Raw genomic sequence first — 12,150 nt, forward strand, 5'->3', positions numbered from 1 at the left:
CACAATTAGGTAGTTTCCATCTCTTGGCTATTGTGAATAATATTGCAGTGCATTTTGTCAAATGATTTCCTGGCACTTAGTGAGTTTGAAAAAATTCTTCTTATACATGTTAGTTACTGTAATGAACTACCGTTCTAAATGTCTAAAGTTTATATATTTGTCATTCTACAGAAATACCTTGCCTAATCATGATTTGTGTTGTTATCAGTTCATGAACGATCTAAGATTTTCGTACAAAAATTTGTTATAATGTCTTTTTTTGCATGTATTCAGGAACCTTGCATAATATGGGTATTCCCTGATGCTTTATTTTTAGTAGAGTTTTCTAGTAAGCCTTTAGGATAGGAAGTATCTTCATAGATGTGAGGCAGAGAGCAGAAAAATAATAAAGTGATTGTTATATTTAATTATATCAAAAGAAAACTGTAGTTTTGCTAAATTGTTTTTACACAGCCTTTGCTTATTTCTAAGAGTGGCACATATTTTATTAATGAAAAGAAAATTCAATAAACAATTTTAACATAAAACAATATCTATTGAGAACTTATATGAAAATTTTAGCAATATGCTGTCACCAGTTTCCTCATCTGCAAAATGGAGATTGATAATACCATCTTCCTTATGAGTTGCTGTGAGAAAACTCAAGAGTAATGTATATAAAATGCTTATCACCCTGTGGGTTGGAAAGTGATGCCTCATTCATTTTTCCTCCGGGATGATGACAGCTTTTTTAATGCATGAAGTCTGTAATTTTCAAAATACGTTCTACTGTTGTAAAGTGAATCATTTTTACAAATTCTTTGTAGAGTTAGATGATCACTTTGGAATACAAATTCAGGCTCCCGTGTGTGTGTGTGTGTGTGTATGTATACGCACATCTCTCAAATAATACTCCAAGCCTTATAATGAAAAGCTACCTTCCCCACTCTTGACTCTGGTTCCAAAAACAACAACTTTAAATTTCTTGTTGAAAATCTATATTTCTAAATTAGCTACTCATACAGCTTTTTCATTTTTCAGCTTTTGACTATTTATAGTTGCTTTCTTCTCTGAAAAAATCAGCATGAAATGTTAGTACATATGTGAAAAACATAATTCCCCTTGCCCAATATAACTATTTAATGTATTAGGATAAATCAAAATTCGATGTCTACTGTTTTATGACATAATTGTTTACCATTTTATAGCATATGAATCTTATCCAGAGATGTGCTACGTCAGATATTATGAATACATTTTCTTTCTCACTTTTTCCTTTGACCTTTTAAATGGTAAAATTTTCTTGTTTCTTTGTTGTCTTCCTATGGATTCATCACTGGTTCATCTACTTCCACCAGAAAATTAAATCTCTTCTCATTAACTTCTGATGCATGAGACAATTCATGGGCTTCAGGTTTTGCTTGAGGACATCCCTCTTGGGCTTGAACATATACACAGTCCCACATATATACAGTATGTCTGGAAGGATAGAGCAGGAAAGGATGTTTATCTCTGTGCAAAAGTAACGGGAGACAGTGGTAAAGTGAGAATATTTTATTGACTTTGCACCACTCTGAAGTTTTCCTATACATGCACTTACGACGTAGGTCTCCCTCCCCCCAGATTTTTAAAATTAAAATAGCGTTATATCCTTATCTACTGGCTTGGAACAGCAAGTTGTAGATAAATGTGAATATATGATCCAATTTTTTAATGAAATTAACAATAGCAAATGCACAAAAAATTTAGAATTCTAAGTATGGGCACATCATTCTATGAGGCTGTGTAAAGGTGGGGAAAGGAATGAAGAACAGCTGTTCAACATCCAGCTACATGTACAGTCTAGGGGTACACGGAAACCCTTGCCTCCAGCCCCACCCCTGGAGCTGATTTCCTCCCCCTGTGAAGTCTGCCTGAATTATTCCAGCCACAACCCCACCTCGTCCCGCCCCTGGAACTGGTCTCCGCCCACAACGTTCGGGTCTGGCTCCGCCCACAGCCTGGACCACGCCCACAGCCTTGTTCTGTCTCATTGCCCCGCCCACAACCTCGTCCCCGCCCACAGCCTGGTCCCGGATCACTGCCCCACCCGCACCCTTTTTCCCGCCCACAGAACCGCCTCCCAGGCCTGCTGTCACTCACAGCCTTGTCCCCGCCCACATCCCGCCCCTAGAACTGGTTCCCGCACACTGCCCCGCCCCTAGATTTTGTCCCTGTCCCTGATGCTGACCCAGCCCGCTTTCCAGCTTCTCACTCACTCTAGAAACTAGACACTTCCCCCAAGCCTGGGGTGTGCAGCCTCGCCCCGCCCACCGCCCATCCCGCAGCCCCCAAACGTTTGTCCTCCCCGAACGCCCGCCCCAGACCGGAACCGGAAGCGCGTGTGGCGCCGTGGATGGAGCAGGCGTTCTGTTCGGTGTGTTCCGTCTTCTTGGCGCTGACAGCATTCCTGTGGACGTTCACCCTCATGGGCGGGGCTCGGTGAGCGGCGGGCTCTCCCAGCTCCAGTCGCGGTCCAGGGAGGGGCCTGGGCCTGGAGAAGCCCCGTCAGGGGCCGGGGTCCCTCCGTCCTCCCGGAGCCCCGTTTCCCCCGAGGCTGTTCGCTCAGTGCACCCGAGGCTGCTGTTCCTCCTGGCTCCGGGAGCCGCTGTCCCCTCCTCAGAGTCCCCGTCATCGTTCTCCATGGGATTTTGTCCCCAGAGGGCTTATCTGCGTCTGCAGACGGTGTTTGGGTTGTTACAAATGGGGTGCTCCTGGCATCTAGTGGGGGAGGCAGGGATGCTGCTCAGTGTCCTCCAGGGCCCAGGAACGCATGACAGAGATTTATCCGGCCCGAAATATCAGTTGTGCCGAGGTTGGGAAACCTGCTCCAGGGCCTGAAAATCTCCCGAGCCCTGAATGAAGTGTGGAAATTGTTGACAAGTCAGCGAGTCACTTACAGGGTCCCTAAATGACAAGCTTGTTTAAAGGGTCCAGAGTCATCAAAAATCTCTGTCCAGCCAAGTGAGTTGAGCGACTCAAGTGCACACAGCACAAAGCTGCTTTCTCCCATCTCGGGGAGCAGCAGGTGGCTGGATAGGAATTGGGAAAATACAGTCACAGCCAACAGTTACAGTTAAATCAGTAAATACATAAAAAGAAAAGTGAATGGGGTGAACTTTCCATCCAACACCCTATAAAAGGCTTCAAAAGATTGTTTGCACTTTTTTCCCCCCTCAGACACGAAAAGCATCCGTGGAGATCAAGTTTGAGGTGAAAACAGTCTCAGGGTCCACCTGTCCTCGCTGATCCGTGGATTTCTGTGTGACCAGGTGAGTACCCTGTGGACCTGGTACCAAGAGGTTCCGGCAGCCTCCGCTGTGCAGAAGACCTGCCAGTGGCCTTTCCTGGGCTCAGGTTGTCACCACATGGAGTCATTGAGAGTGAAGGTATCTTGAGAAATATTGTTGATGTTTGATGGATGGAAACATGGTAAGCTGTGTGTGGTTCTGTGTGGTAAATATTTCAGTAAGTACAGTTATATGCAAATAAAACCACATGAAACAAACGTAAATAACTGCAAATGTGTATTATAGTAAAAAATATAGATTTACTTGCATTGCATAATACTCAAAAGTCAGGATTTATATATAAGATAAATACAGAAATGTTTTCGTGTGTATGTAGTATTAGAAAACATCCCATGAAATATTAGCAGGGATACTCAGCAACATTCCTACGACCCATTCAATTTGACATCTAAAGTCCTATAAATCCTCCACATAAATTTGAAATAAAGGAACATTCAGGGAAAAAGATATTTGGAACTTCTTTGTATTAATAACAAATTTAAAATTGAATTTGCCAGTAGCCAGATTTATTTTGAGCATTTTTTTCTTTATGACATTTCACATCATTTGGAAGAGTACTAAGCAACACTGTAGGTTGAAGGGAAGGGCGCTAGTCTCCAAAAAGACTGTCCTCTCCACCTTGCCATCTAAAGGGAATTAACTTTGTTTCTTGAAACTTTTCTGAAATAACGGTCTGGTGATTCACGTTGCAGAGAATCTTGTTAAGTAATTTTGTATTTAGTTGTTGGCCTCTACTAATTGTGTGTGTGTGTGTGTGTGCATTTTTCATTCTAGCTTTCCTGTGATGTTCTTGAGGGGAATGTGTGCTTGTCATGCAATAGATAATCTTTGAGTGTATAATTTATGGTGACCAACCATCCTCGTTTCTTCAGGACAGTGGGGTTTTCCAGGACACAGGACGTTTAGTGTTCAAACAAGGGCAGTCCTACACAAACCGGGATGGTTCCTCATCTCATGAGCCAGGCCCTGGGCCACATGCATGGGGACCTGGAGAACCAGAGAGACCTTGTCCCATCTCTATGGAATTTATATTGTATTTGGGAATTTGGATTTTGAAAAGTTAATGATGAGAGTGATGTAGGAGTTTGGCACAAGGGGAATCAACGTGAGGGGGCAGTGAAGCCCTCTTGAGAAGGACTGATATTTAGCTTGAGAGCTGGAGTTGGGACTGGATTTAGCTGGTCGGAGGGTTAGACTGGAGTGAGGGTGTGGGAGTGTGTTCAAGAGAGCGTTTCAGGCAGAGGGACCCGCATGAGGACACCCTTGAAGCAGAGAGACTGGTGTGTCCATGAACTGAGAAGAAGGATGGCTGAGCCGAGTCCACACAGGGGGAGGGGTGTGAGCCACACCAGCGAGGGCGGGACAGGCAGGACCAGATCAGGCGTGACTTGGGACTCTGTTCTAAGACCAGTGGGAACACTCTGGAGAGATGCGAGTAGAAGGATGATGTGATTAGGGTTTGGTCTAAGCATGTGGGTAAAAATGGACTTCATGGTAAAGAATGAAGACTTAATATGCAAGATGGGAGGTGCTGGGAATAAGATTAGGAATAAGATGATTGTTCCCTAGGCCTGGGTGATGGCTGTGGAGTAGGAAAGAAGTAGAAAGAAAAGATCTTGGAGTGTAAACCGAGAGAACATAACGGTACTTTCTTGCCTGCATGTGTCAGATGGCACAGGGCACTGACTGTGCTCCTCGCTGCTGTCCGTGTAGACCTGCAGGCGCCTCACCCACGTTTGTGTGTTCACCCCTCTTTGCCACTCACAGGCCCACCTCCACATCCTAAAAGAAGTCAGGCCTTACTTGTGAGGTGGTTGTCTCACACGGGAGACACCTAGGAGAGCCCCTGCAGGCATCAGAGCAGCCCCTTCAGCATCTCCATCAGCCTCCTCCCTTCCCCTCTCTCGCTTTCCACACCCAGAATGACCCCTGCTCAGTATTCCACATGCCCATGATCTTCCTCCCCCAGGCTTGAGAAGGGTGGGGCAGCCACTGTGGTGGACATCATCTGCACATTCCCCTCTGACCCCTGCAGGTCCCAGGCTGGACAGAGAGTGACTGTACTGGGAGCTGAGCCATGAGACCCAGAGCATCACCCATCTGGGCTCCTTCATCCTGGACGGGGACAGCCTCTACGTCAGTGGTGAGGGGCTGTGATACAACCACGCTCTCTCTCCCAGTCGGAGTTCTGTGTTCCCTCCGTTGCTCTAAAGTGAGCTATGATCCATCTCTCTATCCTCCTGGTCTGGGTTCAGTCTTCTCATCACTGTGTGATCACTGGGTCCAACCACCTTCCATCTCGTTGCGTTCCCCCTGAACACCCCTCCACTTATCCCCTCTGCTGTTCCCACAAAGGTCCCTACATCCTTCCTTTTCCTTAATTCTTTATGTTCACCCCAACTCTTGCTCAGCTCCTCTGGCCTTCTCTCCACAGGTTACACCTATGGAGCCATGGCCCCAACTACCAACAGTGAGTATTCCTGGCCCTGAACTCCAATGTCCCGTCTGCATTTGGGGTTGGGGAGCACTTGTTCTCCTTCACCTGCTGTCCTTGATGAGGGAGGCACCTGAAGTGCCCTAATTCATCCCTTCTCTCCCTCCCGGGTTCTGGTGGAGAGTCCCAGCCCAGTGTGAGAAAGCCTTAGACACAGATATGTTCTCCACTACATTCTGATCCCACGTGGTTTTCACTTTAATTCTACTAGAGCCCCACCCTTGGTCCTCCTTTTCCAGGTATCCCATCCATCTTCCCATTTTTCTACCTGTCTATCTGTCTCTATTCTGAGTTCAGTCTCTCTTGTTCACCTATCTCTCTCTCTTGGGCTCCTCTCATCCACAGGCTTGCTCATCCCTCTGCTCACACAGTCACCCGTCACCTCACTTTCATTTATGCTTCACCTGTGAATGGTGGTCCTGAGACAGCCAGTGCTGGAGCCCGTGTGAGCCTGGGGGCTCATCCCACTCTGTCCCTCCCTGCTGACAGCCTACTCCACAGCTCCCGAGCCGGCCACCAGGTCCCTGCATACTTGCTCATCACCTGTGCCACCAGAAGCCACCACAAGTATCTGGGGGTGCCTTTTCCTTCCCAAGAGAAGCTCTCTGGCCCCACTCCCCCACGAGCCAGTTGTGATCCAGGAGCTGGGAAGCCAGGGTGTGAAATTCTGGTTTTAGGGCAATCATGCTGATTACAAAGATTATACCAACGATTCAGTCTAAGGCCAGACCTCAGAGAACCCCAAGTCTTGTGAAATTAACACACCATTATAATACAATATGGGATATTTCGGGGAGAGGCACCTGGCATAATTTGGAGGGGAAGAGCTTGCTAGAGAAATTTTCACCAGAATGAAGTCTTTAAGAATGAGTAGGAGGGACCCTGGCAAATAGAGGATGAAGGGTTTTCCTGGAAGAGGGGATTCCATGAACAAAGGCTCCGGCCAGAAACAACATTCCGTATGGGGAGAATTGAAATGAATTTGGGTTGCATGATTCATAACCTTTAATGCGCAGTGGATGGATAAAATGAGACTGAAAGGTCAGCAGGAGCCAGATTGAGTAGAGCCTTGAGTGCCAGGTCAAGAAGGTTGAACTAAACACTGAAGGCCATAGGGAGCCATGGGTGGTACTAGAGCAATTGTGGCCCTAGTGGTGTATTCATTTCAGAAAGATTCTTCTAGTAGTCCACGTAGAACATCCTTTAGACAGAGCATTCTGTGAGCCTGCTGGGGTGTTTGTCCGGGTGAAGGAAGTTAAGACCTGAGCTAGGACAGGGGTGGATAGAGGGAGTGTATGTGAGGCCCAGTTTGCAAGGTGAATGGGTGTTACTGGGAAGGAGGTGGAAGTGAGCAGATATGCTGGTTCTGACTTGGGTGACTGCACGTGTGGATGGTATTGCCACTGGGACAGAAGACGACAGTTTATAATGAGTGCAGGACTCTGGTGTGGTCTCAGGCCAGATTTCAGAGACGGCCATCGCTCTCCCTCTCGTCTTGCAGCTTTGAGGCACAACCTGAAGACCCTCACTGTCAACGTCACCATCTCCACCCTCTGGTATTCCTCAGACATGAGCAAAGACTAAGCCAAGATCAACTTCACTGAGAGGGTCCTGCAGAGCCTGGGGAGACCCTGGTCCCAGCAGCTCCTGGTGGGTTAAATCCCACCCAGCCCCTCCCTAAACCCCTGTCCCTCCTGCTCCTCCTCCTCCTCCTTCCTCCCTAGCTGGATCCTTCTTCAAGAAGAGCAGCCTGGACCCATTCTACTCGAGTTGCAGACTGGTCTCCCTTAGGTGAGACCCTCCCCTGAGCATTTGCCCCTAATGACCACTTTTGTGACCACCCCTCTCTGTCTCCCCACTGTCCTCCCATTTCCTCCTTCCTGTTCTGACCCCCAACCCCAGAGGTTACAGGACCTCTCTCTAGAGTACCCACATCCCTCTCTCCCCAGACCTGAGAAGGATGGGGCAGCCACCAGTGTGGACGCTGTCTGTACCCACCACCCTGACCTCGTGGGCCACCATGCCTCTGTGCTGGGAGCTGAGAGTCTCCACCTGTCTGCTCTTCCTCTCGGTGGCTCCAGGCTCTGCAGCCCAGAGTTTATCCATCCAGAGAGAGCACCAGCTACATTTCTGCATCATCAGCTGGAACCTCAGCAACTCGGAGCCCACATCCTTGGAATACACCGCCTTGCTCGGGGACACCCAGGACCAGGTGGGGTCTCCCTCTCCCGTCTCTCCTTGCCCTAAGGGCACAATCATTCCTCCATCTGACTTACATCTGTTATGTGATTGTTTCAACGCTTCACTTTCCCTGCATGTCTGGGTTTTCTCAGTGTCCAGAGGTGATGTCCTAGCTGCCATCCCCATTTCTCACATGGGTAAACTGAAGCTCAGAAAGGGGAGTATTGTGCCTAAGGTCACACAGTGAGTTAGGGAGAGAGCCAGGATTTGAAGTCAGGTCTCCCTTGCCCCAAGGTCTGTGATCTTTCACTGGCTCCAGTGGCGCCCTGCATCCCCAGGAGACCTCCACCTCACCCACTCTCCCTCGCGTTTGTTCTAGGTCACCAAGCTCTACAGAGGCAGCCAGCTTTGAGACATATTTCACTCCTGCCTGGTCACCGACTTGATGTAGGTTGAGGAGATTGGAAGCATTGGCTGAGCTGGTGGCTGATGACTCTGAGCTCCCGTGACACATCATTGATCTGGAAGTCACTTACATCGTGCCCATTCTGCCCCACATCCCTGTCAGCTAATCCTAACATCTCCTTCCATAGGTTTTCGGGGGATGAGAAAAGCATTAACATTTGGTGCCACCAACCTCCAGCATCCTACTCCTCATCCTCTTCTGGAGACTTTCAACAAATATCAGCAGTCTAACTGTGCTATCCAATAGCGGAGCCACTAACCACATGGGGCAATTTAAATTTTTTATACACCTATTAGGATACGATTCACATATTATGTGTGGGGAGGAGTGTATTTTTTAGGTTTTTCTATATACAATATCTTCTCATCTGCAAAACAAATAGTTTTACCTCTTCCCTTCCAATCTGGGTTTCTTTTATTCCTTTTTCTTGCCTAATTGCCCTCATTAGAACCTCTAGTACCTGTGATTAACATACGAGATATGGGAAGACATCATTGTCTTGTCCCTGGTCTTAGGGGGACATTTTCAGTCTTTCACGATTGAATATGGTGTTAGCCATGGGTTTTTCATCGATGCTGTTTATAGGTTGAGAAAGTTTTTTTTTATTCCTAATTTGTTGAGTGTTTTCTTTTTTAGACATGAAAGGTGTTGTATTTTGTAAAATTCTTTATATATGTGGTCGAGATTGCGTGGTATTGGCCCTTACTCTTCTAATATTGTGTAATACATAATCAAGTTTTCAGATATTAAGCCAACCCTTCAACTAGAGGCGAGAGATTAAGATGGTCTCAAGTCTTTCCTGGGCGTGCCACAGCAATGAGCACTTGTGGCCTTCTAGATGCCCGCAAATACACTGGAGATTTTCAAAGCCCCCTGAGGACATCTCATTCCCTCAATTTTTCTTCTAAGTTTTTGGCTCACCATTGCCTGCCTCAGCTGATATCACTCCCTCAGGCAGCTACAATAAAAAAAAATTAGCCCTGAATATTTTTAGCAAGTGCCCTAGGGACAGACTTTCCTCCCTGGGCAAGCTCTGAGTCAAGTAACGTCAAGCCCTGAACATGGGGCTTTTTCGGGAAGCTGCCAGGCAGGTCAGCTAGTGACAGTTCAATGGTGATGGCTCTTTTCAAAGCTCCAAACCCATCATGTCTGCTTGGCTGCTGGTTGTCTCAGCTACCAAGGTTCTGAGACTGATGGCTTTCAAAGTTATGCAGGATATTGTGAGAGCAGGATGGGAATAGTGCAACTTATAATGCCACAAAGTTTGCTTCCGTTATCAAGATTCCACCATGTTTCTTCACTAAACCCTCCTCAGATTCTTACAAGCCGTTGATTAATTTCTAGACTTCTGAAAAGTTGATTTTGACCTTATTTTACCAGTGTTCTCATTGTTTTTATGCATTTGCAGAAGTCCTTTCTCAAATGTTTCAAAAATGTTCTCCCTGTGGTTATTTATTTATAAATTAATTACTTAAAATGAAATTACGTGATAAATTGAGTTCCTCACTCACACACACTAGCCACATTTTAAGTGCTTGATAACAACATGGGGCTAATAATGAGTGTATTTGGTAGTGCAGACAAACGTTTACATTATTGCAGAAAGTTATCTTGGACAGGACCCAGAAGCAGGGAATCTAGAATCAGAGTAGAATTCTAGACACTCTTTTTCATCCCTTGTACCCTTCCAGGTCTGTCCCCCACAGTAACCACACTGGAGTGGACTCCCTGTGTACCTTGCCGCCTTGGCACAGAGGCTGGACAGAGTTGCCATCTATGAGGAATTCCTGTGGCTGACCCAGAATGGACCCAGCTGCAGAACTTGACCCTGGTCAGGAAGAGTTTCCTTGGGAATGATAAGACTCCCTGGTCATTGTGAAAGGAAATGAGGACTTTCTGGGGAATCTGGATACCTGGGGCTGAGAAAGCATTGAACTTTCTCAGGCTGGCAGGAGGTGGCATAGTCCCCCAGTCTTTACCCACCATTGAGAGAGAGAAAAGGACACCAGTGTAATATAGGAGGCCGTCACCTTCTTCTAGACAACTCTGTTACCTCAAGCTAGGCACCTCCCCTCTCTGGACTTTTGTTTCCTTATCTCTGCACTGAAAGCCACTAGGCCAGATGGTCAGTGAGGGTCTCCAGCTGTGTGTGAGGAAGACTTACAGGTTTGGGCGTCATGTGGTTTCTGATCCACAGGCTATAGTTTACCCAGTCCCACTCCAGATGAGCACCAATGCGCTAGAACTTTCTGCAGTGTTGGAATGTTCTATATCTGTGCTCTCCAGTGCATAGTCACATGTGGCTGTTGAGTACTCGAAGGATGGTATTGTGACTGGTCTTTATTTGTACTGATTTTTAATGTTACTGAGGTACTAGATTTTTTATTTTATTTAACTAAAATTAATTTTAATTCAAAAAGAGACTTGTTGCTGCTCCATATCAGACAGCACACCTCTAAGAGTTTGTCTGGATAGAGGTACAAGTAGAGGGACCTACATACCTCCCCCCATGCCCACTGGGTGCTGTGTGTCCTCCCCTTCTGGAGTTTATGTTGTAGCTGGCAATAACAAGAATAGAGAATTGAAACTTCTCAATTATTTGATGTGAACAAACTCATACTTGGAGGCCGTAATCAGAGAAGACTTCCTGCAGGATATTACATTGTAGGTTAATCCTAGAAAATGAATATGAAGCAAATAGATAAAGGAGAAGGGGATGATGTGTTTCCAGGCATGGAAGAACACATTTGAGTGGGATTTAACAAATTTAGAGAGATCCCATAGGCTTGCCAACTGTGATGACCCATTCTCCCCCCAACCATCCTAAGAAAGTCCAGCCCAAATTCAGTCCTCTGTGCCCAGAGGTATGAATTTGGTTTAATTTATTACACTTTTGTTCTGTGATAATGGTCTTGGATTTTGTAACAAAGTGTGCTCACTTTTTAGAAATGGAAACTAAAATTGTGTGAAACATCATGATGTCTACTTGACTTTAATATTTCATTGAAAACATGGGATGAATCAAGGGTGGCAAGTGTTAATAATTTATACATTGATGAAATATTGTTTTAATTGGCTGGAATATACGTTGTTAAATCTAGATGGTGGATGTTTATGAAACTGTTCCCTTTATTTTTCTGTGTCTAAAAAGTTTTATTAAAAAGAGTGAAACACATTCACATGCATTCTCCATTTCATTCACTTCCAGAATATTTTCCCAATAGAGATGACACCTTGACTGAGAAACCTGGTAAACCTGCAGGAAGTCCTAGCCCATGGTAGAGGACGAGTATCTTGATGCTGTGTCTCATCGAAGAGAACCATGTGCACAGTGTCTTGGATGATGAAGAATGTTGGCCAACCCTTGTCAAGGAGAGTTGAGGCACAGTGGGGTCACCAGGAGCCCTGGGGTGATGACAGGACGTGGCTCACCACACCAATTGTCTCCCCAGACCTCCCCTTCTGGGCCCTCATCCTCATCTGCTTGGCGGGCCTCCTGGTGCTTATCACAAACCTGATGTGCTGTCTCCTGGCAAGCCATGACGTGTTGATTGTCTTCTTACTATTGGGTTGTAAGAGCTCTTTATATATTATAAATACACATCCTTTTCTAGGGATATGATTTGCAGATGTTTTCTCCCAGTCTGTGTGTGGCTTGCCTTCTCCTTCACAACATGAGT

The 12,150-nt window shown here is 46.1% G+C and overlaps 1 long non-coding RNA gene across 1 annotated transcript; it reads left to right on the forward strand.

The window, feature by feature from the left end:
- The first annotated feature begins 2,418 nt into the window (after positions 1 to 2,418).
- Positions 2,419 to 5,780, forward strand: LOC131402185 (uncharacterized). Its single transcript, XR_009218345.1, has 3 exons — positions 2,419 to 2,460; positions 3,199 to 3,290; positions 5,764 to 5,780. It is a non-coding gene; the product is annotated as an uncharacterized LOC131402185 (long non-coding RNA).
- Positions 5,781 to 12,150: the final 6,370 nt, after the last annotated feature.

This window comes from Diceros bicornis (assembly GCF_020826845.1).
Source record: "Diceros bicornis minor isolate mBicDic1 chromosome 30 unlocalized genomic scaffold, mDicBic1.mat.cur SUPER_30_unloc_5, whole genome shotgun sequence".
Lineage (NCBI taxonomy): Eukaryota > Metazoa > Chordata > Mammalia > Perissodactyla > Rhinocerotidae > Diceros > Diceros bicornis.